Source organism: Panthera onca, chromosome A2, assembly GCF_046562875.1.
Source record: "Panthera onca isolate mPanOnc1 chromosome A2, mPanOnc1 haplotype 2, whole genome shotgun sequence".
In the NCBI taxonomy this organism is placed as follows: Eukaryota; Metazoa; Chordata; class Mammalia; order Carnivora; family Felidae; genus Panthera; species Panthera onca.
In genome coordinates this window covers 132,811,930-132,828,137 of record NC_138340.1, presented here as the reverse complement: position 1 = coordinate 132,828,137, position 16,208 = coordinate 132,811,930, and the positions used below count along the sequence as shown (strand labels likewise).

Sequence of the window (16,208 nt, the reverse complement as noted above, 5' to 3'; positions counted from 1 at the left end):
GACACCTGAACTATTTGTTTCCCCTCAAATCCAACGTGGTGTTCACCACCTTAGCTATGGTTGAATTTTGGTGAATCTTCAGTGTTCCTAAGAGCCCCATTCTCTGAGTATCAGGATTTATGGGAGTCTTTATTAAAGACCTAAGCAGGCCTGGCTACCCATTGGGGTAACCAGAGAATTTACTGGGATATGTGCAAGAGTAAAAAGAAGCAATATTAATAATTACCAGAAGAGGCCAATGTAAACCAGGATTGTCTTGGGCAAACCGAGAAGTGCGATCTATGTACTGACCTTAAAAACTGAGAGAATCATATTTTCTCTCCTGTAAAACCAAAGCATAGAAAGTTATCCATGAATTTTCTATCCTGAAATATTTATTAGTCTCTGTTAGAAAACTGCATTTTATAGCAATGCATTTTAAAAATCAAATTTACTTAAGAGACCTTAAGACACATTCAGTTTGAAATAAACTGTAAAAATGTTTATTTGCTAGTTTTGGCTGGAAAACTTGCTCCTCCTCCTAAAACAAACATAAATTAACAAACAAACACATCAGAAACCATTCTGAGACGAAAACTCTTAGGCATACTTTATTCTGTACTTAATGTTGCAAATGGTCATATAGTTGATGCCAGACAGTCTGTTGAAAGCATCCTTGAATCTCTGGCATTACCAAAGTTTCCCTTTCTCTCTCTGTTTTGCAGATGCATTTTTCTTTTTTTTGGTTGATTTCTTTTTTGGTTGATGCATGTTGCTTTTGACAAATAAAAACTGTATATATTTAAAGTGCACAACAAGATGTTGATATATGCATGCACTGCTAAATGATGACCATAATCTAACTAATTAAAATACCCATCACTTCCCATTGTGTACGTGAGTATGCCGAGAACACTTGAACTACCTTCTCCTAACAGATTTCAAGTACATAGTACGTTATTAACTATGGTCACTATGCTGTATGTTAGGTCTCCAGGGTTTATTCGTCTTATAACTGAAAGTTTTGTTCATTGATCAATATTATTTTTTCCTAACTAAGAACTTTTAAATACCATACAGGGGAGCCACAGACTACAGATCAATTTTTAACAAATACCAATATATAACTTGGGTTTTTATAGTTTGACTATTTAAAGGGATTTTGCTTTTTAAGGTTTTAAGTTCAGCCTTACTTTTCCTTGGTAAAACTTAAGTCACTTATAATAATCTAAATTTCTGTAATCAAAATCAATCATCCAGTATAGAATATATCAGCTGTAGGCTAATCATTCATACTGAAAAGTCACTTAAAATTTTAATTCTTTAATTTTATAAAAATTCCAACTTGCTAGGGGTGCCTGGGTTGCTCAGTCAGTTGAGCTCCAACACTTGATTTCAGCTCAGGTCATGATCCCAGGGTCATGGGATCAACTCTGCATTGGGCTCTGTGCTGAGCATGGAGCCTGCTTGGGATTCTCCCTGTCTCTCCCTCTGTCCCTCTACCCCTGTTCTCACATGCTGTCTCACTAAAATAAAAAATAAAAAGTAAAAGTAAATATAATTACAACTTGCTAGTTTCTGTGGCACCCTGAAACTTACCTGTTAACCCAAAATGATAAAAAAATCTTTAAAGAACAATGTTTTACTCCTGTTCAGTAACCATATAAACTATTCCTGCAGTGATGCAACAGTTCAAATCTCTTTGTTACCAATTAGTTGGTTATTTAGGCCAACACACATTTATTGATGGCAGAAAAGCAATCCATAAAAGGTGAGAGATACTTTCATTCCTAGGATGAAAATCAAGTTTTCTTGAATTCCCTTAATCTCAGTTTAGAAAAGCAATTTAACACCCAAATAATCATAATTATTAAATTTTAGTATACATCAAGTGCTCTAAGAGCATTTTGTAATGCTCGGCAATTAAAGGACCCCCTTCTTTGGTTTTATAATAGTGAGTAACGAGTTGATATTAATGAATAATACTCTGATATCTTTGAACTTTGATGAGTCTTGCCTTTGATGACCTCATATCACACTACTTAGTCTTTGGCATTGACTATCCTGGGCCATAAAGCAAGTGCCAACAAATTTCAAAGATTTGAAGTCACTTTTGTTTCCTAATGTGTGAAATTAATCAGACTTAAAAATAAGATATCCTAGGGGCGCCTGGGTGGCTCAGTCGGTTAAGCGGCCAACTTCGGCTCAGGTCATGATCTCGCGGTCCGTGAGTTCGAGCCCCGCGTCGGGCTCTGTGCTCACAGCTCAGAGCCTGGAGCCTGTTTCAGATTCTGTGTCTCCCTCTCTGTGACCCTCCCCCGTTCATGCTCTGTCTCTCTGTCTCAAAAATAAATAAACGTTAAAAAAAAAATTTAAATAAAAAAAAAATAAGATATCCTAAAATATTTTGAAATTAAACAATGACTAAATAATCTTGAGTTAGAAAAGAAATCATGATGGAAATGAGAAGATATTTCAAAGTGAATGGTTATGATGAAGCTATAACACATCAAGTTGTAGAATACAGCTAACCCTGTGCTTAGAGGAAAATTTATAGCCTTAAATGCATACATTAGAAACAATGAAAGGTTAAAAAACTGATGATCGGAAAATTGACCTTGATAGGTTAAAAAAGGAGCAGTAAATTAAAGCCAAAGAAAATAAAAGAACATAAATAATAAAGTTAAGGAAAGAATTAATGACATTTAAAAAGCATGCAATTTGGATCACAGACATAATGTAAAACTTCTAGAAGGTAACACAGGAAAGTCTAAGTGACTTGGATTTGGTAATAAGCCTTTATATACAGCACAAAAAGCATAATCCATAAAAGAAAAAGATTGATAAGTTAGACTGCATTAAAATGAAAAACTCCACAGACTGGGAGAAAAAAAAAACACATATCTGATAAAAGACTTCTATCCAAAATATACAAAAAGTTCTGAAAACTCAACAATAAGAAAATAAACAACCCAATTAAAAAGTGAGCAAAAGACCTGAAAAGATAGCTCACTAAAGAAGATATACAGATGGCAAATGAGCACATGAAAAGATGTTCAGTATCATGTATCACTAAAGGAATAGCAAATTAACACACTTAAAAGACACCTCCACACACCTATTAGAATGGTTAAAATCCAGAACACTGACAACACTGAGTGATGGCAACTATGTGGAGGATAGAAACTTCCACTCATTGCTGATGGGAAGGCAGAATGACACAGAGAAAGACAGTTTGGCAGTTCCCTACAAAGCTACACATAGTCTTAATATACAATCCAGTAATCATTGTCCTATGCATTAATCCAAAGAGTTGAAAACTTATGTCTATGCAAAACTCTGCAAATATTTATAGCAGCTTAATTCATAATAGTGAAAACTTGGAAGCATCCAAGATTTCCTTCAACAGGTGAATGGATCAACAAACTGGTACATCCATACAAGAGAAAATTATTCAGTTAAAAAAAAATCTGTTATTGTTCCATGAAAAGACAGAGGGAACTTAAATGCATGTTACTAAGTTAGAGAAGCTGATCTTAAAACACTATAAATTGTATAATTCCAATATGTATTGTTCCGGAAGAGACAAAACAATATTGATGTTAAAATTTGGACTTTAGTTAATAATGATGTATTAATGATGGTTCATCAGCTGTAACAAATATACCACACCAAAGCTAATAATAAGGGTAACTGAGGGCAAGGAGCAGGGAAAGGAGTCTATGGGAACTTGACTTTCTCTTCAATTTTTCTGCTAACCTAAAATTGCTCTCAAATGTAGTTTATTAATTTTTTTGAAGTTCAGCTGTGCCCTAAAAATGCAATGCAGGAAAATCAACAAAAAATGTTTCTTTTTTCTAAAAAGAACTGATACAATTTTATCAATGCTGATCTTATAAAAATAATCAATATTGTAAATGAAAAAATGATATCATTACACATCATATAGGTATTAAAATATAAGAATATTATGAAAAATTTATGCCAGTGAATTGAATATTTTAGATGAATTAAACAAATTCCTGGAAAAACCTTAGCAAAAGCAGTAGAAAATCCAAATATCCCACATCTATTAAAGAAACTGAATTAGAATCTTTCTCACAAAGAAATATCCAGGTCCAGTTACTGGTGAATTTTTCTAAAATTTCAGATAGAAATAATACCAGTCTTTTTAAAATTTATTTTTTTATTTCTTAAGTAATCTCCACACCCAACATGGGACTTGAACTTACAACCCTGACATCAAGAGTCATATGTTCTATGGACTGAGCCAACCAGGGGCCCCAAAATAATACCAATTTTAAACAAAATGTTCCAGATAATTAGCTTAGCATTTGAAAATCAATTAATATAATTTATCACAAGAATAAAATAGAGGAAAGTTAATATGATAATCTAAATATATGGAGGAAAAATAATTAAAATAATTCAACACCTGTTCAGGATGAAAACCTTTGGCAAATTAGGAATAGATGTGAACTTCCTTAATCTGAGACAGTAGCTACAGAAACCTACAGCAAACATCATACCTGGTGGAGAAATATGGAAAGTCCCGCCCCCACCCCACAATCGGGGGATGAAACAAACATACCCATTATCCCCAAATTTATTAATCATTCTACTGAAAGTCCTACACAGTACAGTAAAAGACAGCCTAATAAATCAATACATCAAGAAATAAAAGTATCATTATTAGTGAAGAACATGCCTGTATATGTAGAAAATCCAAAAGAATCTACCATCTATCAGAATGAATAGTAATTTAGCAATGTTGTTGGATCCAAAGTCAACATCTAAAACAACAGTTGTATAGAGTAGTAACTGTGACTGAGAGAGGTGCCAGTAATGTTCTATTTCTCAACATAGATGCTGGTTACATGGATCTTTTCACTTTGTGCAAATCCATAGCTGCACACTTCTGATACGATATTTTTTTGGTGTATATTATACTTCAAAAAAAAGCTTACTTGATGTTGTTTGATGGATATAAAGCTTCAGTTTGCAAGATAAAAACGTTCTGGAGATGGGCTGTACAATAATGTAACTATATTTAACAGTATTGAATTGTACACTTAAAAATAGTTAAGATGGGAAATTTTGTTATGCGCATTTCACAATTAACAATTTAAAAAATGTTTACTTTAGAAAAGAATGGCATGAAAATTAATATTAAAGATGGGTGAATCTAAAGAACACAGGAAAAATCACAGTCAAACTTATAGCCCACTATTAGAGAAATTCTGCCTCCCTCCATTTCAGGCTGAGCAAAATTGTCACTCCTACTGATAACAGATCACACGCCATACTAAGAAATCACAACTCTTCAATTGTTAGGTAGTATTCATCATAAGATATTTCACTGATTTTATAATAGCTTTTGGGTGGAAACCTCACCATGTTTATACTCACTTGTAGACGTATCTGAATAACAAGAGTGTGTGTGCCTCACAATAGAGAAAGTGTGGGATGATTAAAAATGAAGAAAGACAAACTGGTTTGTCTGTCTTTGGAAAGTCGATCTATTGCCTCAAGGTAGAAGTATCTATCCATTTAAGGGATCTTGACCACAAGAGTACTTATGATTATGATAACAGAATCCAAAGAACACCAGCATTATAAGGGATAAACTTTATTCTAGTACAGATTTATTTATATATTGATAAAATAAGCACAAACACAAACTCTTTGGTAGGTTTTTGGAGATACAAGATTATGAGAGTAGTGTCAGTCTCTGAAAAAGGTGGGGTTTACAGGGATACCGTGTTTGTATTGTATCTGAGGTAGAAACATCCACTATCTACACTGGCCTGACTAGATGAGATAATTATTTGAGTAAGTGCACATGTGTACATTTTCACAGAGAAAACACACACACACACACACACACACACACACACACACACACACACACACCTATTCAGTTCCTCTAATCAAGTTGACTGTTGCATGCCTACTGGTTGAAAGGAGTCTGTATGTTTTGTACTTGATTGATGGCTATTTATCCTGATCAAAGGGCCAGGACTAATCCACAAAGTACTTCTGGAATCTTTGGACAGATTTAGTCTTTCAGGTGTATGGCTAAGGGAAGAAAGTAGGCTGAATTTTGGCCCTGATTGTCTGGTAACCTGGTGCTCTTGTGTAGGACATACACTGGTTCAGTGGTGAAACTCAGTTACCATCTTTTCTGGCATTGATGGTGGTGCCTGCATGTCAGAGCCCCTTGTATAACATAATCAGTATGTGATGATATATCCTAATGACTGGCAAAGAGATAGAGGCTTGAGTGTAATGTAGTGACACTGGAAATAAATGTTACTTCTGCTCCATGGATAAGCAATATTTGTTTTTAAAGAGATTTTAAAATACATTCTATGAAAATATATTTAGAATAGTTGAATGGGTTTGCTTTTAATGAATAGTGGAAGAATGGAGAGGGGGAGGCCTTCAGGGCCTCAGGCATAGATGATACTCCTGCCAGAGAAGCATACTAATAAATTATGGTACTTTTCTATGTCCAGAGTGGGTGAGTATAACCTTTCAGATTTACATGTAATAAACTGACTTTTTTTTAAAGGCTGTGCACAGAAATGCCACTTTATGTTTGCAACCATGATTTCAATTATATTATTTATAATTTATATCTTACAAATATGAGCATTGAGAGGAGCCCCCAATTTTTCCATTCAGAAACAAAGGGTATGAACAGCTTGTTTTTTTTTTTTTTTGAACTGTAATGATTCTGAATTATTTTTGATTAACAAAGAAAATGTTCTGAGACTTCAGTGTCTGTGATTACACTGCAAGTACAATAGAGAAAGGTCGCTAATGGGTACCTCTGAGGTCAGGACTGAGATTGTAGTGTTCAAATTAGTTTATTAATGAGCCCAAGACAGGGATCTCCTTCTAGGATGCCACAATTTGTGAATAAAACAAAATCTAAAGTACTGTTAAAAACATTACACAACCAGACTATCTAAGAATATTATCCCAATGTACAGCCTCTGAAATAAGCAAGCCTCTTGCAAATGCCTGAGACATGTATGGAGGGGGAGAACTTAATCAGAGGAACTGCCACTCTCTCATCAATGGCAGGAGGAAAATGGGAAATTCAAGATGCAGAAAGGAATTACTGCAAATATATGTGCACTTTTGGTCACTGCTTTTTGATGAAGAAAATATTGTGCATAATAACTCGAGAATGTATTTAACATAAATTATATTTGCATGAATTATGTTTATTCATATGGTCAGATACATAATGGCTTGCTTGATAAATGGCTGATTAGTCTTATAATCAGCCCAAGAGGGACCTGCTTCAAAAAACTCTCTCCTGGGGGCATCTGACTTTCTAGATATTTTCCATTTTGCCTTTAAATAGTGAAATGTGGCTAGATTCAGGTACCCCAAGTCGCTTATTTTCCAGCTACCAGTCTGCCATCTGGGCATTGCTTCCTCAGGAGGGACTGTGTAAAGAAATCAGACAATTGATCGTCACAAACCTCAGACACAAAACCAAGGGGTCAGTGCAATACCCACTGCAAGGAAAGGTGGGTTTTCAAAAAGAGGAAACATTCCAAGGGAGTCGTGATTTCTTTCTTTAATAATATAAGGAAAATGTGGTATTTTTGATGAAGAGAAACAATTACTGTAGGTACTAATAGCACTTTTAGCTACTGTGTTTTAATCCTAAGGCTACTGACCCCACCAGACACCCTACATGGGACACTTAGATGTGGAACATGCCTTCGGTACTACAGAAAAAACAAAACAAAACAAAACAAAACAACAACAACAACAACAACAAAACTTAAAAATATTTTCCTATAGTTAGGTAGCTTTATTCTGGTGTAACAGGTCTTATATTTTTACTTCAGTAATATATTTTGCTTCAGTAATATTCCCAATCATTATGACTAACTCCTTCTTCAAACTGATCTCAATTGTCACATATTCTAGAAAGTTTCACCTGACTGACCCCCACCCAGAACTCCCAATCTGGTTATGCAATCTGCTTATACATTCCAATATCAGTCTGTATTCTTTGGTATTGTTGATTATACCGTATCAAAATGATCAGCATATTTGTCAATCCTTACACCTTTCTTTTTGGTTTCCCATACTGTAATTTTTTGGGGATTAGCCCGGTGGATCGTTTCCTTTCAGGCAAGGCTAAACTGAATACCTGATCCTTATGTGGCATTCAACTAATGGGGAATAAAAAAATGAAGTCCTCACAAAGCAATTTGCCTCTATTATATACTAACATAAATATTTCTACCCTTTGTTTACTAAACTTGATATTTGGGCATTTATTCATCTCTATTCTTGCCATTATCATAAATTCCTTTCAGGAAAGGAGGTAAGTCAGATTGTGAAAATAAGAATCTTCAGTATTTTTAGGTAGAAAGCTCTGAGATCAGTATTATTTCACTGGAGCCATAGATCTGTGTTCAGCTAAGTGTTTAATACCATTCTCTTTCTGATAATATAATGAAAAAGGTTTGTGGGTTCAAGAAAATAGAAAAATTAATATAGACATGTAGTGGTTAATTACAACATGGGAAGTTAATACCATAAAGCCTGTAGCAAGAAGGTATTATAATTAAGATGGAGAAATTCAAATAGCATAGCATTTTCACCTTTCTCTTGGTTACTAGGCAGGAATGACCAATTAGGGCAGGTATTATATAATCAATTTTATGAATGATAAGCATGCCAATTCCTTATTATGACTGTTTCTTCATAATATAAGTTCATTATATTATAAATAATAAGCACTTGCTCCTTGCAAAGATGAACAGTCTTAAATGTCAAATACTAGATTTAAAATCACTGTTTTAAACAAAATGTCTATGGCTTATGGTATCTGCCACTTCTTGATTTTGACTTTTTTAAAGCAGTTTACAACCCTAAGAAAATATCTTTATGTACTGGAAAAAAAAATCCAAGTATAAACAATGCAGGTTAAATTCTACCTGATGGCATTTAAAAACTAAGTAGGGGTAAGTAAGTAAGTAAGTAGGAGTTAGTTAGTAAGTAAGTAGTCGGTTGAGCATCCAATTCTTGATTTTGGATCAAGTCATGATCCCAGGGTCCTGGAATCAAGCCCTTTGTCAGGCTCTGTGCTAAGCATGGAGTCTGCTTAAGATTCTCTCTCTCTCTCTGTGTCCCTCTCCCCTGCTTGTGCTCTTAAATAAATAAATAAATAAATAACCTCAATTCAGTCTTTGGAATTTTAACAGAAGTTGTGCCCAAGTAGGAGATATCAACAACACAGTTTATTTCAACATATGCATATTCTTATGAATACAGACTTTGTTTAAATACCTGTCGCCTTTCAGAATCCTTCAGTGAAACATTGGAAGCAAAGTTTTTACTCCCCAATGCTTGGGTTTTAAATAATCCCATTATTAGATTTGTCTCTCGCTTGTTACTTTCTGTTTCTGCAAACTTCTGGTTTATTTAGTACACCTTTCTCATTTACTTTATTTATATGTTATGTAACAATGGAATAGCTTCAAAGTGAGAATACTCAACATAGTATCTTTCCTCGCTCAACAGTACATTCAATCTGCTATCCATTTGTTAAACTTTCTTGAAACAAACCACTGCTCAGGCAGCTGTGAAAAATGTATAACAATACTAATTGTGATTGACAGACTAATTAAGTTGGGGGTGGGGGTGAGGGTAGAGTGGGCATCCCAACGTAGAGGATTTGCCTAAACTGAACTTCCCATTAACCCCACAAGCCACTTAGCAAATTTAACACGTAGACTTGAGATTCTTTTTTCTTAAGAGTTCACATTCTATATAATTCATTCTATGGAGGAATTATGTAGGAATTGTTTAAATATTAGAAATAAACTGATTAGCGGAGAATGCCTGTTAACATACATTGCCAAAATAGGCCACATTTTGACATATAACAATAAACCAACTATGTTATTTATTTTTTTGAATCTATGTGTGTGTATATATATATATATATATATATACACATATACATATATATGTATATATATACGTGTGTGTGTATATATATATACATGTGTGTGTATTTGTGTGTGTGTGTGTGTGTGTGTGTGTGTGTGTATCTTCAGTTTTCTGAAAGATTTTATTTCATAAAATAGGTCCTTGTAATTTCACCCAATAGCAATGCTTCCAAAATAGCCATGGAAACTTTTTTATATACATTTAAGTGAAGACATTCATAATATTTAAAGACCTGACTTGGCAGTGTTTAATGGGTCAATCAATTGATTAAAGGTTATTTAGTGTCTATACTTTTTTAGCATCATATAAGTAATGAAGAATAGAATCTAATTGCATTGCAACCTGCTTCACTATAATCTAGTGCATTTGATTGCTAGTTGAATTCTTTTTAAAGATTCTGGCAATTGAATATGGTATTACACAGTGTAGAACAATGTGTTCCAAGAATGAGATACAGGAGAAAAGATGTTCTGCATAAAAGGTGATCTGAGGCCAGATAAAATAGGTAAATGCTCCATATGTGAAGATTCAAAATGCATATTACTGCATGTTTGGTGTATCTAAAGAACTACAAAGTCTATAAATATGTTAGACTGCTTAACTTCCTTAATAGTAAAGAACATGCAAATTAACACAATGATAAGAAATAATTTTTTGATCAGTCATATTAGGGAAGATAGAAAAACAGACAATCTTCAGTTTTGCCAAAGATCTGGGGAAATGGGCATACCCATATATAAAACAGGCAAGCTTAGCTGGCTGTTCTATAAACTGGTGCTAACTTTCTGGCTAGGCATATGTACCAAAAATATGTTTACATTTTGATCCAGCAATTCTTTGATGACTGCAACCTAAAAAAGAAATAAAAATTAAGGCTGTGAGTGCACACACATGCACACACACACACAGTTGGAATTTTTTTCTGGGCTATTTTAAACCTGTGTGGTGAGATATGATTTTTTTTTTTACTTACTTTTATTTTCTGCTTTTCAAAACTAAAGTTTTTAAAGGATATATAAAAATTCTTTGGAAAAAAATGCTTGAAATACTTTAACCTAAAATTCAAATCTCTTGATTTTTAATAGTCAATATTCTGAACCTTATAGAGTTTACTGATACAGAATCTAAGGACCCAGACAAAGACAGGTTTTTACAACCAAGTGATCAAAGCCAAAGACAATAAAAACAAAGAACAGCTAAGATGACCCTCAAATGTTTTATCATTCAGTCCACAAAGCTGAATTTGGTGCCTCAATTTGTTGTAAGGATAGATGAGAGCTAACTCATTATTTGAAGAAACCACTTGAGGTGAATGGACATTCACAGAAATATCAAACTGGTGTCAAAAGATGCCAATTTTTAACATAATAGAATGCTGCATTACTTTCATCTTCTTAGGTTTGTTACTTGTACTTTTATTATTGTAATATCCATTGTTCTAAAACAATATATCCTTAAATGTAGGATCCTTAATAGTCCAAAGGGACAGGTTAAAAGTAGTTACAGACTATTACCACTACTTGAAAGTAAATCTAGAGAAGAAAGGCTAATCAAGGAGGGCAATATTTACAGATTTGGATTAAAATAGATCAGTAAAGAAAACGGAACATGATAGGTTCAATAGAAATGGGGAGTGATGCTGTCTCCAGAGAGGCAAAGAGGGGAATATAAATTAAGAATAACCATTTGTATCTGCTTAAAGAAAAGTCTTTCCACATAAAAGGCATCATGTTTGTGGGAACTCTTATGTCTTGTGGTATGCATTTAGTTTAAAATCAAATTAGGGCATCCAACAGATTATTCTAGTGCTCTAGATAAGCACATAGCTAAACATGACCTCAAACTAATAAAGTAAAAATATTACTGATAAGAATAATACACATGAAAATTATTTTTAAAATTACATAAATAATGAAGACAATGTCTCTAAATAATGTTTATACCAAGAATGCCACGTGTCTGTAGAAGTGTTATGTCATGTATCATAACTCAAATTTGGAAAGTCTTTTTTTAAATGTAGAGAAATGTTTTACCACCCAGACTATTATCTGATTCAAATCTCACAGTAACTCTTTATATCTGTATTTAAGAAACAGTATAATAGCGTTTCAGTTATTTCCATCTTCTCCCTATGTGGTTCAATATGGTAGACACTAGACACATATGGTTATTTAAATTTGTTTAAGTAAATTAAAAATATACAAAAGTAAACATTCATTTCCTCAGCCACACTAGCCATATTTCCAGTGCTCAATAGCCACAGATGGCTAGTGTTTTCTCTATTGGACAGTACAGATGCAGAATATACCCATCACTATAAAACATTCTGTAGGCAGGGCTGCAGAGAATGCATGGGAGAAACACATGGCCTCTTAAGCATCTTGTAGACTCGGCAAGAAAAGCCCATATGAATGACCAAGGTGTAACCCTGTGTAGTTTCTGGGATCATGATACACAGTGTGGTGAGTCAATTCAGGAATGATTATCCCCATCCTATAGATTAAAATTCACGCTCAGAAGATAAATTGCCTTTCCTGAGGTATACGTAGTATATATGTAGTACAGGACTTATATATGGTGCATGACTGACCCATGAATCACTGAGCTCTCATTTGGTCAGAGATCATACTCTGAAAACAAAATCCCCATGTAGCATCCACTCAAAATAGAAGTGAACATAATTCACTGCCATAATTTTTCTCAAACATTTTGTGATCATATTACCAAAAAACTACAGTGCAGCCACTAAGTCAATCTTAGGTAAATTGACTAAATATAAATCATCTCCAAAACTACTTTGTACAAAATGTTAGACAAATGTTCAAGGGATAACTGTATTGATCAACATAGAATAACACTAGAAGTGTAACAAATTCAGTAAATCAATCATTTACACACCTTCTTAACTAGTTGGATAGCTTGAGTGATTTGCTCTAGTTGTAGTAGTAACAGGCATAAGGGGGTTTAACTTATTCTATTTAAGTTGGGAAAATATTTTTAGGAGATCGTTGAGATATGTGGAAAGAAGACGGCCCTCACATTGGTTTGAGCATAAAAAGCATTTTGAAAAAAAGGTGCTGTGCTAATAATAGTAAAATAATTTTGGAAGATGAAGAGTCCTGAATTAACTTTAAAGTTTCTTTTGTTACTTGAGATTTCTGAGTTTATGATTTCTCTTGAGGAAGTATTAGTATGATCATAGTATCATTTATTAAAACCAAAATAATTATGCCTTATTTAAAACAGACTGTCTGAATTTTCTCCTCTTTGTCCAACTGGGCGTATCCTGCACGGCCAAGAAACAACACATGTATCTACCCCTTAGCCTCTTCTCCCCAGATACTAATTTGCCCTCCTTCTTCTTCGTAGCCTATCATAAATGCCAGCCCTTATCATATTCTAACAAGTAAGTGCTCCATATTTCTATTGCCAAAGCAAGAAAGGCCCTCAAAAATCATAAATGGCTCTAATGGTTCTCTGCATATATCTGCATATAAGAAGCATCACAATTGGAAAGCACTTGGAAAGTTCACACAGAACCCTGTAGGCAGCCTTCAGGCAGCAGGAGAAAAGCCTGAATCAGTATAACCCTGTGAGGAACTTTCTGTTCCTGATCCATAGTTTGGAGAGTCAGGTTTAAGAAATCCAGGCTATAGGGTTTACTACAGTACACATAAAAATAGCAAAGCTTTTCCGTCCCATATTCGGTCAAGATCACAGATTTAAATTTTCATGATAGCCTCACTTGTAGGCAGAATTTCTTTGGGTATGATTTTAATACTGGGAAAGGAAAAAGTAAATCGAATTGTTTTGGGGAGGAATCAAAACTATCTGGACTATGTGAATTAAATGAATAGCAAGCAACATTTGAGCTCTACAAGGGATCCTGAAAATCTGTAAACCACAGCACATTCTGCTCTTTAGGTAGGGGAATGTGACATCAGAGTCCATTAGATGGCATTTCATAACAGGGACACATACGTACATAGTAGGTGATCATGAATATCTATTGCCCACATGGTATTAAAATATAAAGAACTACTGACTTCTGGTTTAGTAGAATAGAATAAGCACCTGAGTCTACTTCCCTTCTTTCCCTTTGTTTTAGAAATAATAAAATTACATCAGTGCTGGGGAAAAAAAGGAAAGAAAAGGTACTAGCTGAAGACCAGAAAGTTTGACAAACCAGGTATAAAGTGAGCAGATGAAAGGGCACAGATTGACAAACAACAATATGGAAAAAAGCTTCCTAAAATAGCAGAAGTAAATTCTTACTTCTCACAGAACATAAAGGGCAAGGGTGGGCCATGGTATAATCATCAGGGGAATTAATTAAAATCCACCATCAAGAATAGGTAGGCCTATATAACAGCTACTCCTCCCACACCCTCTCCAAGTCCTAGAGCAAGCCTTCTTAGACAAATGGCTTTTGCCCCCAGGATAAAGTGAGAAGTACATTATTAGTCTAAGAAAACAAACCATCTGTCTAGAGAAAGCACCCTATATGGGTGTAGGAATGCAAAAGATAAGCAGAGCAGAGTTTAGAGATAACTTCCACCTTCAGTTACAGACTTAAAAGTTAAGTCAGTCCTGCCAAAGTAACTCCTGTGGTCTTTGCTTTGGCAATGGTGGCAACTGGTTCACTCAATTCTAAAGTGAAGACCCTAAACCGAAGCCTGCCTGCCCACATCCTCCCATTTAAAGGAGAAGCTTATGTTGAAAGAAAGCTACATAACTATGAAAAAAAAAAAAAAATTACCCTGCTACTAATCGTATTAATCAGCCTTCATTCGATATTGAACCAACAACTAAAAAACATCAGACATTTGAAGAAAGCCGATAGCATGAAATAAAAAAGAAAAAGATTAACAAATGTAACGTGTCAAGAGATGAAACAGACAATTCAAAGAACAGAAGAAAGTTTTAAGAATCTTCTAATTTGTGTCTTCAGAAATATTTATTGGCTCCATAAAATAAAATAAAAATAGCTGCTAGCTGGTTTTTTAAAAGAGTCATCATTTTTAGCAGAGAATCAATATGGAAAAAAGAACCGATATTTAAGTTAATATTTGAGTAATAAAGATAACCGCCAAAAGAGCTCAAAATAATATTAGAATTAGCAAGAATTGGTAAGTGGTGAAAAATTACTAAATTTCTAATCTTTTTTCAGCAAGAAGTGAACATGTTCAACCTATAGTTAATAAATCAAGAAATAGAAATAGTGTGTTTCATATATAAATACTGTAAGAGTTCAGAGGAAACAACCAGTTACTTGGGGGCAAAAATGACATTGCTTGAATTCAGTTTATTTTTAAGAGTTTGTACGTGAAGATAGCCAAGTCAAAACGTCCTGTTTAAGAAAAATATTCAGGACTCCTTTTCAGTTAACGAACAGGCACATCAACTAGTATGATAGGGAAATATAAACAAAATAGGCAGAGAGGGACAGGATTAGGACCTGAGGTCCCCGGGGGGGGGGGGGCGGGGGGGGGAAGACACACATTTTGGAACAATGCTGGGAATGTCTGACTACAGCAAACCCCCTTGGGCTCAAGGTTCCTCTTAAGAACATAACAGACCCCACCTACTCCCCCTCAGGTTTCCCTCAGGAATTTGACCAAAGACATAAGTATGGCCATAGGCCGCCCCTCATACAATGGAAAGGAGCCAACCAGCAATGGAGGACCCAGCATGTAGAATTAGTTATCCAGCCAATCAGGATAAAACCTGAGAAGGAACATGGGGAAAGGGAAGGGGGAGGGTGACCAGAATCTTATAAAACAAGGACCCTTGCCTATAAGTCCATGGACATTCACTTTCGAATGTCTCCCTTCTATAAAGAGAGATTTCATACTATTTTTACTTTCTAATCTTATACTCTAATGAACTTTTGCCTGTTGTTCATTTTGTGTCCACCTCTTCATTCTTCTAAGTGGCATGATAATGAATCCTGGGTATTGAGGTAAAAAAACCTGCAACACTAGCATTTATTCAATATGTTTGGAAATCTTTCTAATGACAAATCTAAAGTAGTAACTAACTACGTGCTTACTGGCAAATGTTACAGAAAAGCATTGCCCTTCAGATCCCAGAAAGCAATAAAGCAATAGTCTTATTTCTTCAGTGTTTCACTTTTACATACAAGAGAAGAGAAGAGAAGAGAAGAGAAGAGAAGAGAAGAGAAGAGAAGAGAAGAGAAGAGGAAAGAAAGAATGAAAAGGGAAATAAACTGTAAG

The 16,208-nt window shown here is 34.6% G+C and overlaps 1 protein-coding gene across 12 annotated transcripts in view; it reads right to left on the bottom strand.

Annotated features, from left to right (window-relative positions):
* The window catches only part of FOXP2 (forkhead box P2), a 566,859-nt gene that overhangs the window by 92,911 nt on the left and 457,740 nt on the right, over window positions 1–16,208 (bottom strand). The gene's annotated exons all lie outside the window — the stretch shown is intronic.